Raw genomic sequence first — 17,734 nt, 5'->3', positions numbered from 1 at the left:
TTGTATAGACTTTTATTATTTATGATTTTGGGGCATTACACCAATAGCACTTATTTCACTTGTTGAGTAAATAACACCTTGGGGAGCTGCCAATTGAATATATATATATATATATATATATATATTAACTACAATTCATTAAGCTAAAGGAGAAAAATAAAGGGGGGGGGGGGGGCAATCTTCATTACAAAAAGAGCCTCCAATTGAGTAGTTAATATAACATATAGAGACACCATTTGACCAAAAAGAGTTAAGCCTATGTAGGCTCAACTATGTTCTATTAACCACTATATGACATTCTTATTTAATGTAAGATTTCACTCATACATGCACACTCAACATATTGAACTCTATTTCAAGCATGTTGTTGTTGCCTTTTTTTTTTTTTTTTGGTGAATAATATGTTGTACATTTTTTCTAATTTGCACATTCTTGATCACTTTTTGATCAACCAATTTTTTTTTTTCTTTTTCGGATCACTTTGATCAACTCTCAATTGATCAAAATATTCATAGGGACTTTCTATTTTTAGACCGACTCTTGATTGACCTTCAATCGATCGAAACTTGTCACAATAATAGCGTTGTCCCAAAATCGATTGAAACTCCAGATTCATATTTTGAATCCCCTTGGCTTTCATGGTTAGATCTCTTTCTCTCTCTCTCTCTCTCTCGTGTGGCTTGACTCCTTTTTCTCTCTTTCCCAAATCAATTAAGTTGGACTCCAAATCCTTCAGGGCTCCACATTCCTATCTTCTTGGACTATCCTTATGGCACATTGTGCATAGTGACCAAGCCATTCTTTAGTTTTTGGAGGCAATGACCCCCCCCCCCCAAAATTGTTTTTAAAAAATAATTATTAGTATACGCATATAGGGAATACAAATCTTTTATACCACCTTTTGAGTTCCACTTTATATTCCACCAATTACAACTTGTCATTTGCTTATTTATTTAATTTTTTTTTCTATTTTAAACTTTGGCTATTTTATAAGGAAAGGCAAATAAATGTATGACAAGTTGTAATTAGTGGAACATAAAATGGAATACATAAAATAGTACAAGAGATTTGTATTCCATGTATAGGTACTAATTTAGCAATTTAGTTCAATAAAATTACAGTTAAACCCGCTTAAAAATGGCAAACTCCAAAATAATAAGCCCAATAACAAAATCACCAATAGAAAAGTTACAAAAATTAGCCCAATCCATCAATTTTAACAAAATAATAAAAGCCTAGCCCTTAAAAAATTTTGAAACAAAACTAATCTAAATTTAAATTTTCGGTCCTTCCATCAAATTCCCCCCCCCCCCACCCCAAAAAAACCCCTAATTGAGAGAGTGTGAGAGACGTTAAACTGAGAAAGGAGGCAGAGAGGTAGTGTTATTGCAGCATGTTAGGACATATGTGTTTCACTTGTTAGGAACATATGTCACTATTTTATGTAATTGGCTTATCCTTTGACAAAACGCACTTTACTTGTATTTGGCTAGATTTAAGATGTGTTTAAATACTTCAAGAAACCATGTTTCAAGATCAAGTGTTAAAACCTTCAAGTCTGTCTAAGAAAACAAGCTGATAGTGCAAATTCATCAAAGCTTGACAGTTGCATCTATCGAGCTTAAGAAAGCTGTTCAAAGCCCTGTGTGCTCGATACCTGCTTGACACCTCCTATCTGTCGAGATTTAAGAATTTCAGAATTCTGATATGATTTTCTTAGGATCCGTGAATATGTCTTTGGGGTTTCTTTTCTCCTAACCCTAGATATATAAAATGATTGTTTTAAGGGCCGTCAAACAGTTCACAAGTTGCAAAAGCACTGAGCAAACTATGTTTAAGCAAATTGTGACTAGAGACGAAGTTCTTACCCTAGTTCATCTCTTTCTCTTGAAAAAGTTGCTGTATATGTGCACCGTAGGGTTTTGTGACCAAGCATCTTCCTGATCTTCATCGTGTGGATGAACTGAAGAACTTTGCAACCAACAATCTTCTTAGTTGGTGATTGAAGTCGCGTACTGGGATTCGCACAATCTGTTAGTCACGTACTTGGGAGTTGTGCATTAGAAAGGGGAACTGTTACTACAGAATAAGTCCAATTAGGTATTGGGGTAAAGGTTCAACTGTAGGTTGGTAAGGTACTTGAGATTCCTTTACTTATAACTGCTTGTTGTGATAATAGTAGAGTTTCGGGAGTGGTAACCTGAAAATCACCCGGTGGGGTTTTTGCTATTAGGTTTTCCTAATTCGTAAACAAATCACCGTATTATTTATTTTCCGCTGCATAATTAGTTTATTGGTGATTTGTTTGTGCTGCCACGCGTTTGCATGATAAATTGATTAATTAATAACTTGACTAATTAATTAATTAATTTCTATCACAATGGGTCATTCAGTCTGTGGCCTATCAAGTGGTATCAGAGTAGGCACACTTTGATTAGGGTTTAATCTTTGCTGTGTTGATCCATTGACCCTTGTTTGTATGGATAGAGGACAGTCATTAATCATACCTCCTTTATTTGATGGCAATAACTATGCATACTGGAAAGTACGCATGAGAGCTTTCTTGCAGTCTTTAGATGAGAAAGTGTGGCAAGCTATGGAGATAGGCTAGACTAAGCCTACAGAAGCGCCAGCCGATTGGGATGATGCCAAGATTAAGGCGGCAAACTTCAACAGTAAAGCATTGCATGCGTTGTTCAGTGTAGTCACCAATGAGTTCAAGAAGATATCCTCAACTGAAATTGCCAAGGAGGCTTGGACCATACTCCAGACAACCTATGAGGGTTCAAAGGTAGTCAAAGATTCAAAACTTTAGAGGCTCACTACAAGCTTTGAAGAGATAAAAATGGAGGAGGATGAGTCATTCAATGAGTTCTATTCCAAGCTAAAGGACATAGTGAACTCAGCCTTCAATCTTGGGGAAACCATTCCTGAACCCAAGATTGTAAGAAAGGTGCTTAGATCTCTACCCGAGAGATTCCATGCCAAGATCACGGCAATAGAGGAATCAAAGGATATTGATAAGATTCCTTTAATTGAGGTGGTTGGAAACTTGCAGACCTACGAACTAGGATTAACAATGATTGGCAAGAGGGGTAAAGGCAAGAGCATGTCACTAAAGGCCAAGAGCAGTGAGACAGATGAGTCTTCTGATGATGAATATTCCAAGATGAAGTCCTACATCACCAGGCAGTTTAAGAAGTTTATGAAGAACGCAAATGGAAAGGGTTTCGATAAGGACCGCAGGCAATCTAGCTTTTCTTAGTTTAAAGGCCAAGACAAAGGGAAGAAGGATGCTAAGGAAGGTGGTCAGTACATTGTTCTCACAGGACCTATTTGCTTTGGGTGTCAAGGCTTCGGTCACATGAAACATGAATGTCCTACATATCTTAAGAGCATTGGGAAGAGCAAGGCACTTGCTGTTACCTTGAGTGACACCGAGCCTGAGAATGATTTCAACAATGAGGATGACGGAATCTTAAATGCCTTCACTATCACTATTAATCCTACTAATGGAATTATCAAAGATGTGGTTAGAGAAGAGGAATTAGTGGAATCTAACTTTGAAAAGATGGATGATCAAGATGACTTTCATACAGCCTATGCAAAACTGTACTAGCTCTCTAAGAAGCATGAGAAACTGTATAGGTTAACCACCAAGAAGCTCAGTGATGTGGAACTTGACCATGAGGAGCTTTCCACAAAGGTTGATGAGACTAATCAGACTATTGGAGTACTGAGGTTTGAGAATAATTTCTTGGCTAAGAAGACCAAGAAGCTTGAAGCAGAGCTATTTCAAGTCGGAGCTTAATTGGAAAGGACTTGAAGCAAAAAGCTTGATGAGATGCTCAACATTCAGAAATCTACTTCAGATTGAATAGGCTTAGGGTATGGTCTCTCTTTTTCTAATATTACTTCTTCTAGTACTACTGTTTTTGTTCTTCCTGCTAACAATGCTAAAATTGAGAACAATGAGATTAAAATCGAATTAGCTAGTGAGAACATAGACGAGGGTAAATCTATCTTAGGAGCACCCCCTAAGCTTGAGAAGAAAGATGTTAAAAACCCTAGGGCTAAGAAGGCTGACTCTCAAAAGCCTAAACAAAAGAAGCAGTATCTCTGTCATCATTGTGGAGCTGCCGGTCATACTCGACCAAATTGCTACAAGTGGCTTGCCACTCAACAGAGCAACGACATGACAGCATCTGGAAATCAGAATCAACTTCAATCCTCTCTTGCTCCCCGTGGAGATCTTTTCAAAGCCCTCATGTTCCTTTCGAACTTGAACAGTTTTAATTCTTCCCCCTCACCGTTGATTCAAGGGTATACTCAAAGGAAAAGTTCTTTTAGGGTGTGGAAGGAAAAGGGCTCCAACTGATTCTATCACTTTTCTCTTTTACTCTCTCTCTTTTTGTTTTTGTGTGTGCATTACTTATATGTTTTGCTTTCAAGTTTTGAGTCAATCTAGTTTTTATGCTTTGGTTGTTTAACATGTTTTTGTTTGGTTATGTTTCAGTTTTGCTTTGTTTTTGTTTTTCATATAAAAATTAAAAAAAAAATAAAAAAAAATTGAAAAAAAAAATACAAAAACAGTGTGTGTTTTGTGTACATTGGTACTTGTGTACCTTAGATGGCTATTGAAACAAAGTCTTCTAAACTTTATATCATTTGTAGTTTAGATGAGCATCTCTATGCACAACGAAGCAAGTGAGCTTTGTGGCTCTTGTTACTGATGAGTAAGATTAAGTTATTTCTTGTACTTAACACTCGTATCACTCTTTTTGATGGGAAGGACTAAAAAATCCTAAGAGAAAGGCATTAATAATCATCTTACCATTGTTGCCTGCCAATCATAATATGACACATGTATGCTTCGGCATAGCAAAAGTGCAGTGTCAATGACATTTGTGTGCTTAGGCATAGCAAAATTGAAATGTCAAATATCATTGGGTATTTCTTTTCTCTCTAATATGCCTATGCATGATATGCTTAAAAGAAAAAAAATATATGCAAAAGAAAACTCAAAAGCAAAAAGATCAAAAGTGCTTTAAAAAAAATGATTGCAAGTGTGTATTCTAGGAGATGTGGGAGTTATAGGATGTTCCTCGAAGGTGATAGTCCCCATCAAGTAGTTATGATTGTGTGTGAGTTAAAGTGTTTTTCTCATATCTCAAATCGTCATAACATGTATACAATTATGCAATCTTGCGATATTTTTCACACACAACATGCAATATTCTTTGCTATTCTTGATACATGTGCAGATACAATGTGATTTGGCCATCACAAGGTTTTACATGTGTTAATGTATGCTCACTAAACTGTCTTGATTTGTTTTTGAAATATAAAATTGGTTAGACTTGTTTAGTGTGTGTGTGTGTGTGTTTTGTGTGTGTGTTTTTGAAGATCCATGTGCTTAAAATTTTTATTGAGAGCTTAATATGTTGATTGGATCATTGGTTGAGTTGCATGTTGGATTGCATTCATGTCTGTGTTTTTCACATCTCGAAAAAATGCTTTTAAAAAGCTAGCTCGACACCTCCTCGATACCTCCTCGATACCTTGCTGCCTGTCAAGCTTTTTCAGGGTTTTCTTATCACAATCCCGACAGCTTCTCGACACCTGGTGGATCGATCGAGAATGTTTCTGCATCCTTGATAACATCTCGACACCTGGTGGATCGATCGAGAATGTTTTTGCCTCCTCGATAACTTCTCGACACCTGGTGGATCGATTGAGCTTCTGTAAGGTTGAATTTATTCAACCATCTAATTAGCTTTATTCCGTGCCAAATTTGCTTGTAATTCAGCATTTAGTAACTCTGTATTTAGGTGGGTTTGATGTAAGGGTAGTGAGTGAGATAGAGTGAAGTTTGCTCAAGAGTGTGCAAGAAAATAGAGACTCGCGGCTGGGACTCGCAGGTGACTCGCGGCTGCAAGCCGCCAGAAGCAGCACACGTGCCAAGCATGCTGGAAGATGAACAGTCATGCTAGCTGGAGCACTACAGGACAAAACAGGACAACTGGCCATACGGTTATCTCGCGACTGGATCTCGTGACTTAGTCAAGCCGCGAGCCACCCCTGTTTTGTAAAAACCTGACGTTTCACATTCCACTCCACTCCAGTATAAATACCCCTATTACCCACGATTGAAAGAGAGCTTCCAGAGAGAATTTTGAGAGAGAAACCCTAAAGAAAAACAAGATTGATTCACACACAATCTATACCTTAGAGACTCTTCAAATTCCTCAACTCTCTTCCTCTCCATTGTCAAATCCTTGAGAGGTATTATACCAAACCAGGTTCTCACCATCATCATCATCATTGTGAGACTGCTGTTTGGATTTCTGGGAAGTAGTTAGGAAGGAGTCAATCTTCATTGGTTGATGCTACGGTCTAGTAGCGGAATCCGGAAAGCTAGAAAAGAAAAAGGTTCGGCGCAACCTCGTTGGAGCAAGAAGCTTGGAGGGCTTAGGTGCACTGGGTAGATTAGGCTTGGAGGGTCTATTGCTGTCCTTGTATCCCAACTATATTTTCTAGTGGATTGATTACCGCTTGGAGGGCGGCGGAGAGGTTTTTCGCCGAGGGCTTCGGTTTCCTCTTCGATAACACATCGCGTGTTATCTTTGTGTTTGCATCTTCCTTCCTCTCTATCTTTGCCTTTTTATTTATCTGCTGTGGATTTTAATCTGTTATGGTTTAGATAGTGTTTAATCAATTTCGTATGATAGCATATGTTAAGTTTCTGCACACTAGTTGTTTGACATATTGCTTGAATTGATTAAGTTGTAATTTGGGGGTCTAAACGTTCAAAGGTGTTTTTACACGTTTTTGAACTTTCAATTGGTATCAGAGCGGGTACACTGATATTGGTTTCATTACCATTGTGTGATCCTTGACTCCCTTTTGAGATGGATAGGTCTCAATCCCTAAATGCACCTCCATATTTTGATGGTAGTAATTATGCTTTTTGGAAGGTTCGAATGAGAGCTTTTCTGTGTTCTATTGATGAATCCGTTTGGGATGCTGTTGAGATTGGTTGGACCAAACCAGAGGCAGCCAAATCCACATGGGATAAGGCAGCACTTGTTGCATCTAATGCTAACAGTAAAGCACTTAATGCTATTTTCTGTGGTGTGTCTCCAGATGAATTTCACAGGATTTCTCATATTACCGTGGCCAAAGAAGCATGGGAGATTTTGGAAACTACCTATGAAGGCACGAAGAAAGTGAAAGACACCAAGTTACAAATGCTGACCACTCGGTTTGAGGAGCTCAAAATGAGTGAGGATGAGTCTTTTGACTCTTTCTATGGGAAGTTAAATGAAGTGGTTGTCAGCAAGTTCAACTTGGGGGAGAAAACGGAGGACTCGAAGATTGTAAGGAAGATCCTTCGATCGTTGCCGGAAAGTTTTCGAGCTAAAGTGACAGCAATTGAAGAGAGCAAGGACCTTGATGACATCAAAGTACAAGAGCTGGTTGGTTCTCTGCAGACTTATGAGATGTCGCTGCCCAATCAACGGAAGAGTAAATCTCTTGCTCTAAAGACCATTAATGAGAAGGTGGAAGATCAAGACTCATCGGGAGAAGATGTGGTTGACAAAGATGTTGCATACCTTGTCAAAAATTTCAAAAAGTTTTTGAAATTCAAAAATAATGGCAAATTTGATGATAAAAGAAAATTCCAAAGTTCTGGAAGGGAGAAAAGGGAATTCAAAAGGAAAGATGGAAAAGAACCCCAACCTACACAAGGTGTCACTTGTTTCGAATGTAACGGGCATGGACACTTCAAGAAGGAATGTCCGAATTATTTGAAATCGAAAGGTAAAGTGTATGCCACGACCTTGAGCGACTCGGATTCGTCTGACTCAGAATCTGAAGAGAGCTGTGATGGAGAGGGGAACTATTCGGCTTTTATGACTATTGCTCATGTTGAGTCTTCAGATGAGCTGAATCTGCTTGTGCGAGACCTTGGAGAACATAGTGATGATGAATCACTAGGAAATGTTGAAGAATCGGATGCTGAAGAAGATGGAAGCACAGCAAATCTTCAGGAGAATTACAACTCACTCTTGGAGAAGTCTGGGGAATACACAAGGGTGGCCAAGGCTGTTGTGAGAAAAATGAAGAAGGCTGAGGAGGACTACAAAAGTCTCCTAATCCGATATAGGGAGGCCAAATGTGAGATAGAAACTCTGAATGGAGAGTTGTCCGAAGCTTACACAAAAGTAAGATTTCTTGAGAGTGAGGTTGTGCAAGCAAATGCTAGAGTAGAGAGGGTCACCACCAAGAAGCTAGATGATGTTATCTCATCTCAAAAGAGCTTTTCAGACAAATCCGGATTGGGATATACCGGAGGAGGTAGTTCGTCTGGAAATGTCAATAAAGAAGTGAAGTTTGTAAAGGCTAAAGATCCAGTTGTAACTAACCTTACTGGTGAGAAGCTCGAGGTGGAGGAGAAGAAGAATTTGGTGAACCAACGGATGTTAAATCCTCGCAATCAGTTTGTAGGCAGATCTGAATCTCGTGCCAAGTCAAGTCCTCGATCACAAAGAGGTCCTAGAGGAACTTATGTGTGCCACTATTGCGGACTTCAAGGGCATACTCGACCAAATTGCCAAAAGCTGAGAGCAAAGAATAGTGCAACTCCTCAAAGGTCAGGAGGACCTAGAAATGATAGAAGAATTTGGGCTGGAGATCAATCTAGAGATCAGAATGGTGATCCCGGAAAGATGAACGTGATGAAGATGATTGGTGCATTCACCAACTGCTTGGAAAGTTTCTCACGAAGGTTTGAAAGCCCTAACTCCCGTACCCAATCCTATAAGGAAATCACCCCAAACGCAAGTGACGTGAGGGTGAATAAGGGTACTCATGCATAAACATTACAACATGTCCATGCATTAATACTTCCTATGCTTTGTGACTATGTTTGTTTGTTTTGCTTGCTATTTTTGCTGTTTGATTGTTTGCTTGTCTACTTGTGAATATATTTAATTTCGTCGTATCAATCTTTTTGTTTATTGTGTCAAAAATCCAAAAACCACATAAAAATTAGAAAATCGAAAAGCTTGATTGACTTTGTTGAGTTTTTGTCTCAAAACTTGTTTTGCCTTGTACCTTTGTGCTAATGGCTTTGTGCATTTTCGAGCATTGCTTGTTTTCATGCACTTATATCACTGTGAGAAAAATCTTGAAATCTTTGTGATTGTTGTAAATAGATCTTCAAACTTGTCATGAATGATTAGTGAATGGTTTTGTTGATCTTGAGACTTGCATAGACTTGTGTCTATATATCTTCCCACTCTTTATTTTTGTTTTGTTAAAAAGAGCTCACCAAATGTAAATCTCCAAATGAAAAGAGATATTGAGCTGCAAAAGCCTGTCGCACATTCTAGTATTTGACTAGGAAAAAGGGTAAGCGACCTTATATTGAAGTGAATGTTTATTCAAAAAGCCAAAGGCTTATTCCTTAAAGTGAAATATCATATATCACTCTCACAATGAGAGGTGATTGACTTAAAAGATCAAAAAGATCAATTGTTATGATTGAAAGTGGAGTCAAATGTAAAGCTCCAAATCATGTTATCAACCTCGTTGGAGCAAGAAGCTTGGAGGGCTTAGGTGCACTGGGTAGATTAGGCTTGGAGGGTCTATTGCTGTCCTTGTATCCCAACTATATTTTCTAGTGGATTGATTACCGCTTGGAGGGCGGCGGAGAGGTTTTTCGCCGAGGGCTTCGGTTTCCTCTTCGATAACACATCGCGTGTTGTCTTTGTGTTTGCATCTTCCTTCCTCTCTATCTTTGCCTTTTTATTTATCTGCTGTGGATTTTAATCTGTTATGGCTTAGATAGTGTTTAATCAATTTCGTATGATAGCATATGTTAAGTTTCCGCACACTAGTTGTTTGACATATTGCTTGAATTGATTAAGTTGTAATTTGGGGGTCTAAACGTTCAAAGGTGTTTTTACACGTTTTTGAACTTTCAGCTTCTATTCTGGTATCTAATGATTTGTTCCTCGACACCTCCTCAATACCTGTATCTATCGAAGACCATTTTTTTCGATACCTTCCTCGACAGATGTCTCGACACTTCTCAACACCTTCATCTGTCGAGATTTACTGATGCACTATTTAAGCTCCCTATGCGATTTGAAACTCATTTTGTTCAATCTCTTTCTGGATACTTCTCTGTTTTCTCTCCCAAACTATCTCATCTCACTCAAATCTTTGTTCCTCAAGGTTTCTTCAAGCTTTTTCAAGATTTTCTTCACTTGGTAAGCTTCTAATCCTTTCATATTCATGCATTTCATGTTTTGAAACCTAGGTTTTGGGGTTTTTGAAAAATTTTGGGGTTTTTCAAAATTGATGAGTTATTATTGAAATTTTGGGATGAGTTTTTACTTAAATGAGTTTCAAACCTCATACATTGCATCACATTAGCATTATAATAGTATTGTCATGCATTTAGATGTGTTTTATCTGTTTGTGTACTGATAGGTTTGGATTGGGCTGAGCCCGTGATGAAATTTCTTTTGCATGTCACATGTTCATGTATTTTCCATGCATACGTACTCTCTTTTCAATATACTTGTTATATTTGAAATTGCTTGGGATTTTTCTGATTGTCTTTCTTTTTCTCCCTCTCTTTCTATTTATGTTAGTCGTGTTTATGGCACCTAAGCGTAAATCCACTCCAGCTCGGAACCCTCTTCATTCTGGAGCTTCTTTATCCTCTAATCCTACTCTGTCTCATCGTGTACAACAACCTTAAGCACACAAGCCTGGGCTGGGCCTTTCGGTTCCGTGATGATGATGCCTTCAAGGTATTCTCGGAGAACTTTTCTAGACGAGACATTCATTCGGAACGCCAAGTCATTCTGTCAGATTTTGTCGACACCGACCTTCCCACTGTCATTCACAGTCAGGGATGGGAGTCACTGTGTGAAGTCCCAGTCACCTGTCCTCTCGTGCTTATCCAACATGCATCAGATTGATCATTCAGTACCTCTTTTCTTCACTCGCGTTTGAGGTACGCGCATTCCTATCACACCGCAACTTGTTGCGGATGTGCTTCAGGTCCCTAGGATAGAGTTTCCTGACTATCCTAGTTGTGAGCGTTTGAGGACTGTGTCCAAGGATGAGCTCATGTCTGCTTTTTGTGAGCGTTTGTCTATTTGTGGTAAGCATCAGTTTACACCATGTAAACCTTTTGCTAAAGGTTCTAGATTCATGAACATGGTGATGACCTTTGTTTTGCATCCACTCTCTCACTACAACTCCATTAAAGAACCTCGTGCTCGATTTTTGTTATCTCTTCTTGAGCATCTTACTATAGACTTCCCTTCTCATTTCATTCTGTCTATTATAGATGTTCATCTAAATTCGGTGTCCTGTGATAAGCTCATCTTTCCTTCCGCTATCATGAGGATCTTATGCCACTTTTCTGTTCCTTTTCCCTCTTCCAATCATTTCACTGTCATGTGTACCATAGATTACGCTACCATTAAACGTAGCGAGGCCCAATTTCGGTTGAGGCAGTCGGATTCAGCAGCTCCTCTCTCTCGTTCAGCTCCATCCCATTCTGCTCCATCTACATCCGCTCCTTCCTCTTCTTCAGGCAATGTGACGTTAGGAGACATCATGGCACAGCTACAACGCATGGATGCTCACTTAGATACATTCTCTATGGAGTTGTATCAGGTGAATGTTTATGTCGGTCGTATTGCATGGTGACAAGCGTCCATGGGTGGTTTTGCTTCTAAGGCTTCTCCTCCACCACCTTCTCCCGTGACTTCTGATTCTGAGGATGAGGATGATGATGATGATGATGGTGATGACGATAATGCTTCTGATGATGCTGATGGAGATGCTAGCTCTACCGATGAGATGTCTACTTGACACTCTTACCCTTTGTCACTCGTGACAAAAAATGGGAGTAGTTTTGGATATAAGAGTAGTCATTCTTAGGGGGAGAGTTAGTATAGGACCATTTTGTTAGGAGGAGTGTTGATATGTTTTAAGGGATGTAGTGAGGATAGTATGAATCTTTTCTTTTCTTTCTTTTTAAATACATTATTCTTGTACATGAGGTCTTATGACCATTTATAGACATACATTGCACCTTACTCCTATTTATATTGATGTATGTATTTCTTTCACCTACCCCTTCATGTGTTGTTTCTTTTCTCCCTTTATGCACATGCTTTTTATTACTTGTATGCAATCTATTATTTCTGTTTCACACAAAGATGCCATGATGAGTTTTGTTTAAAGTGTTTCAAAAATACAAGTTGTCAAAGTCTACTTGCCATAAACTCTCTTCTTACAAAGTTTTTCAAGAGTTTGTGTTAGGATAGATTTTATTGTATTCAACAAGTGAATATGAGTTGAGTGATTTATGACTTCTTTCATATGTTCATTTGTTTGTTGTGGTTTTGTCACAGATTGCCAAAGGGGGAGATTCTTAGGACATATGTGTTTCACTTGTTAGGAACATATGTCACTATTTTATATAATTGGCTTATCCTTTGACAAAATGCACTTTACTTGTATTTGGGTAGATTCAGGATGTGTTTAAATACTTTAAGGAACCATGTTTCAAGATCAAGTGTTGAAGCCTTCAAGTCTGTCCAAGAAAACAAGCTGATAGTGCAAATTCATTAAAGCTCGACAGTTGGCTCGACAGTTGGCTCGACAGCTGCATCTACCGAGCTTAAGAAAACTGTTCAAAGCCTCGTGTGCTCGACACCTGCTCAACGGCTGCTCGACACCTCCTATCTATCAAGGTTTAAGAATTTCAGAATTCTGATTTGATTTTCTTGGGATCCGTGAATATGTCTTTGGGCTTTCTTTTCTCCTAACCCTAAACATATAAAATGATTGTTTTAAGGGCCGTCAAATAGTTCACAAGTTGCACAAGCATCGAGCAAACTCTGTTCAAGCAAATTGTGACCGAAGACGAAGTTCTTGCCTTATTTCATCTCTTTCTCTTGAAGAAGTTGCTGTGTACGTGCATCGTAGAGTTTTGTGACCAAGCATCTTCTTGATCTTCATTGTGTGGATGAACTGAAAAACTTTACAACCAACAATCTTCTTAGTTGGTGATTGAAGTCGCATACTGGGATCCATGCAATTGGTTAGTCATGTACTTGGGAGCCATGCATTAGAAAGAGGAACTGTCACTACAGAACAAGTTCAATTGAGTATTGGGGTAAGGATTTAACTGTAGGTTGGTAAGGTACTTGGGATTTCTTTACTTGTAACCGCTTGTTGTGATAATAGTGGAGTTTCGGGAGTGGTGACCTGAAAATCACCTGGTGGGGTTTTTACCGTTAGGTTTTCCCCATTCGTAAACAAATCACCATGTTATTTATTTTCCGCTATATCAGTATATTGTCTTCAAGTTTAATGTAAGTACTCAATTTCCCTCAAAGACTATATACTGATATAGGGAAAGTAACCTATCATAGAAACCACACTCATACAGTTCTCCAAAATGCAAATATGATAAAAAAAATAATAAAAAATAATAATAAAAAAAAAAAAAAAAAAACTTGATGTATTAGACCGTGCTTCGTAACAAAACCTGTATTTAGCAAGTTGTTCAATGCAAATAATAAAAAAAAATCCAATAGGGAAAAAAGAAACTTGAAGATTCCCATATGTATTGGGATGCCTTGTGAGGATATTTTGTGTTCTAAATGTTTTTTAGATTTGTAAATACCCCCAAGTCATACAAAGGATATTGGGTAGACTGTAAAGGAGTACCCCCCCCCCCCCCCCCATCCTATATTGCATCTCTTCTCATTATTGATGTATCATATAGTTAGTCTTACCAAAAAATATTTGCTATAGTTTTTTCAAATAATAGTAATAAGTATATAAAGTCACAATAAATACATACGATTTTAGTCTTATTTTTTCACCAAAAGGTTATACATTTTCCTTCCAAAGAAAGGTAATTACAATAAAACAACAAAATGAAAAACTAAATATATATTAGTTGTAATAAAAATTAATACAAAATTTTAATTTATTTATTAGTATGTGAAGCCAGAATTTCGTTGGACTGGACTGTAGTTTATCTTCCATACAACCATTGTCTTGTAAAAATTAATAAAAATTACAAGACAACTAATAAAAATTAACACTAAAGTTAAATGCAAATACATATTTTGCAGCAAGAATTGTATCTTAAATGTAATACGGGACAAATAAGTGAATGACTGATAACTCAAGACATGGAGTGATGGAGGTACTAATCTATATGTGGAAGAAGAGAAGATGATAGGGCAAGTATCTCATGACAACCTATTGCTCCAAACTGTTATAATTTTGTGTCATACTACCAACGTAGTCCAATAATGTAGTAAAATTAAAACTGAGAAAAAGTAATAAACCTTGTTTTACATGAAAAGAAAACATAAAATTAGATGAAAGGAACTAAAAGATCAACACAAAATGCTAAATCCCCTACACAAGGACCTGATGCACAAGCCCGTCACTTTTGAAATTTAATTAAGTATAATGTGGGGATAGAGAAGGTATGATAATCTCTTAGAGATGAATAATGAAGGTACATGAAAGAGAGAAAGAGGTCTTGGGACCAAAAACAATTAAAGAAAGATTGAACAAAGAGGAGACCCATGTAACCCACTTCATTGCCATACCTTGGTTTATACATGTTTGGTTCATTGTTTGGGTCACCTAATCCAGCTTCTACAACCCAAAAATAAACTATCCTTTATTGGTTCATGTGTTCAGCCGAGAACCAAACAAACCATCCAAAGATAATCCAGTTGGTTTCACTTTTAGGCTAACCAATCTCAAGTCACAACTTACACCAATGGCAACAACCAATTACAAAATGAAAATGGAGGTAATGTCATTAGAAAATACAAAGCAGAATGAGAATAGAATATATCTTATAACCAAAAATTTCCATATCACACCCTCCTGAACACTGAAATTCTATCTGCAAAACACTTGTATCTGTTACATAGAAGTGTAAGATGCAGGTTCCTTTGGACGAAGTTTTTTTTTTTTTTTTTTTTTTTTTTTTTTTCAATTTTTGAAAATTGATTAAAAATAATTTATTTATATATAGATAAAATTGATTAACTACTCAAATTTATAAATTGAGTAGTTAATCGTAAATGGAAATGAAAATAAAGGCTTTTACATCAACCACTCCAATCCTATTAATTATTATAACCCCACCATCATTGTCTCAAGTGAGCCTATAGCCAGAACCACCATACCATCTACAACACCTCCGTCATCACCGCCTCTAAGGACACCACAATCACCAATACCATCAGTATTTCCCTCACTACTACAACCATCACTACTATGTCTATGTAAAATATTAATATTTTTTATTTGAGTCAAACAATATAAATTATTTTCAGAGTTGCAGCCAAATTCATCATTCCTTAAAAAAAAGTATATCTTCTACCAATAGAAACACATCGATAAGTTTGTGTTATTCACTATTGTTCTTGGAAAGTAAAAGAATATTGAAGTTAAATCACTACTTCATTACTTGGAAAAGATATATAGAAGACGATCAATTTTTACATTTACCAAATAACAAACTTTACAAACACACAACGAACATAAACTAATCACACTGGAGAGAAAAATATCGATCAATCAATTATATTGAAAAATTAAATATAACTCGAGATAAACGCACAACAGGGAGTCTAGCAAGCAAACTACACACACAACAGACTATGCATCTTGCAAGTTGCAACACTGTAAAGAGTATTACCAACAAAGAGATACAGGTACAAACTGCAACAACAGAGAAAGTACCAAAGAAAGAGTCAGCAACAATTGCTCCAATGACCGGAAGCAACTTGGTGTTACCACTCACTACTATGTTTGAAATCTTAGCAGCATTTATGTTTTCCAAATTTAACACCTGAATCAGATATACGATCAGGTTCGATATCCATCCCCCGCCTCCAAGTGTGAAGCCTGCCGCCGCCCCTGCTTGATATAAATAGAAATAAGAAATATATTGATCCAAACAAATTGTGTGTGTGTTAGACATACAGAGAGAGAGAGGTTGACCAATGATGAATGGGAAGGTGATCCAACCACCACGTTTAGTACCGAAGCTCGATAATTGGGTTTCTCTACCATCCATATTGCTGATTAACTTTTGGTGCCAAGTGATGGTCTATTTATGCTACTTGTGAATGTTATATGCTAACTAACAAAACCGTATGAATAATTTTCAGATTTCTCTAGTACTAACCTACTGTGGACTTCTTAAACTTGGAAAACCAGCAATAAGAATAACCCAATGCGCAATAATTAGAAAAAAATTAGTGGACAAAAAACTATCAAGGCTTCCACTATAGAGCAAGAACCCACTACCAAAATTACCCGGTGATGCTTGCAAGCATTTGACTGGACCTTCATGGCCACTTATGACTTCAACTTTACTAGGCTTACCATAAGCTTCTCTTTTCCATATACCAATACTCTTATCAACAGAGCCACTGCACAAAAACTCCCCCATTTGACAAATACATAGGATAGCCATTTGATGAGCTTTTGTCTCATTAACTAAAAGGTGACAAATTTAAATCTGTGAAAAAAACAAGGGCAACGTGATTGCCACAAATAGTCACACCTTGAGCTTTTTGTCAACTTTGCTTTGCTACATGATTGTCACACTATTTCTGGGTTTTCCCAACCTAAAAAATCCCCAAAAGAACTCCGAACGAACATACCCAAAAAAGCAGTGCTCCAATTAAATAACCCAGCAGTAACAAATTCAACACCCTAACAACCATCCACACCACAACAAGAAATAGGCAGAAACAAACGTAGAAAGGGAAAAAAAAAACCATCAAGCAAAAGAATAGAGTACAAAAGAAATTAGGATGTAGGGATACCTCAATTGAACCACCCAGCTTACATCAATATTTATATGGATGTGAGGAGAAGAAGGAAGACAGAGAGGCTGCCATTAGAAGCCAACACAAAAGCTGAAACCGTAGAATAGGAAGATGAAACCGTGAGTGAAATAGTAGAATAGAAGCTGAAACCGTGATAATCAAAAGGTGGGGAAGGGGAAGGAACTAAACCTGAAACGATGAAACAAAACGTGGGAGATAGGAAGAATCCGTGTAACAGAAGGGAATAGCATAAGTTGTAACCGTGAAAAGCAGTAAGGTTTGACAAAGGGAGTAAGTTGAAAAGGCTTTGGGTGTGGGCTTGAACTTTATAGTGGATTTAAATGTATAAGAAGTAGATTTTAAAGTAGAGATAGGGCTGAAAATAATTTTAATTTTATTAGTATTTTAAAATTGGTAAAATTATTTTAAAATTGAATTAAAAATTTAGAAAATAGGATGAAAATGACATGCCTGCTGACATGGCTTAATGTGAGCGTAGCAACATTAAATGCTATGCTTCATCTTTTAGTAATATATAGATGGGTTTGTTTCATAATTGTTATGCTTATTGCCTATATTATCTTGCTATTTGATAAAGGTTTTATGTAAGCCTGTCATTTTTAGCAATTAATGATATGACCTGTTATGCTTTCTGCATGGTACAATGCGTTTAATGTGTATGTTCATGTTTTCATGAAAGATAGGTTTTCCATTTAGTTTTAAGTCTTATAAGTTAGTCAGTCTTGGTTCAATTTGTGGTTTTTCAGTTTTGTCACAAAATTGCCAAATGAGGAAATTGTTAGGATTTAAGT

The 17,734-nt window shown here is 37.3% G+C and overlaps 1 long non-coding RNA gene across 1 annotated transcript; it reads right to left on the bottom strand.

Annotated features, from left to right (window-relative positions):
- Positions 1-15,650: 15,650 nt before the first annotated feature.
- On the bottom strand, positions 15,651-17,225 carry LOC115991699. Its single transcript, XR_004092288.1, has 3 exons — positions 17,112-17,225; positions 16,920-17,012; positions 15,651-16,002 (listed from the first exon to the last, which is right to left on the bottom strand). It is a non-coding gene; the product is annotated as an uncharacterized LOC115991699 (long non-coding RNA).
- Positions 17,226-17,734: the final 509 nt, after the last annotated feature.

This window comes from Quercus lobata, chromosome 5, assembly GCF_001633185.2.
Source record: "Quercus lobata isolate SW786 chromosome 5, ValleyOak3.0 Primary Assembly, whole genome shotgun sequence".
NCBI lineage: Eukaryota > Viridiplantae > Streptophyta > Magnoliopsida > Fagales > Fagaceae > Quercus > Quercus lobata.
The sequence above is the reverse complement of the archived record's forward strand: the minus strand, read 5'-3'. Positions and strand labels throughout refer to the sequence as shown.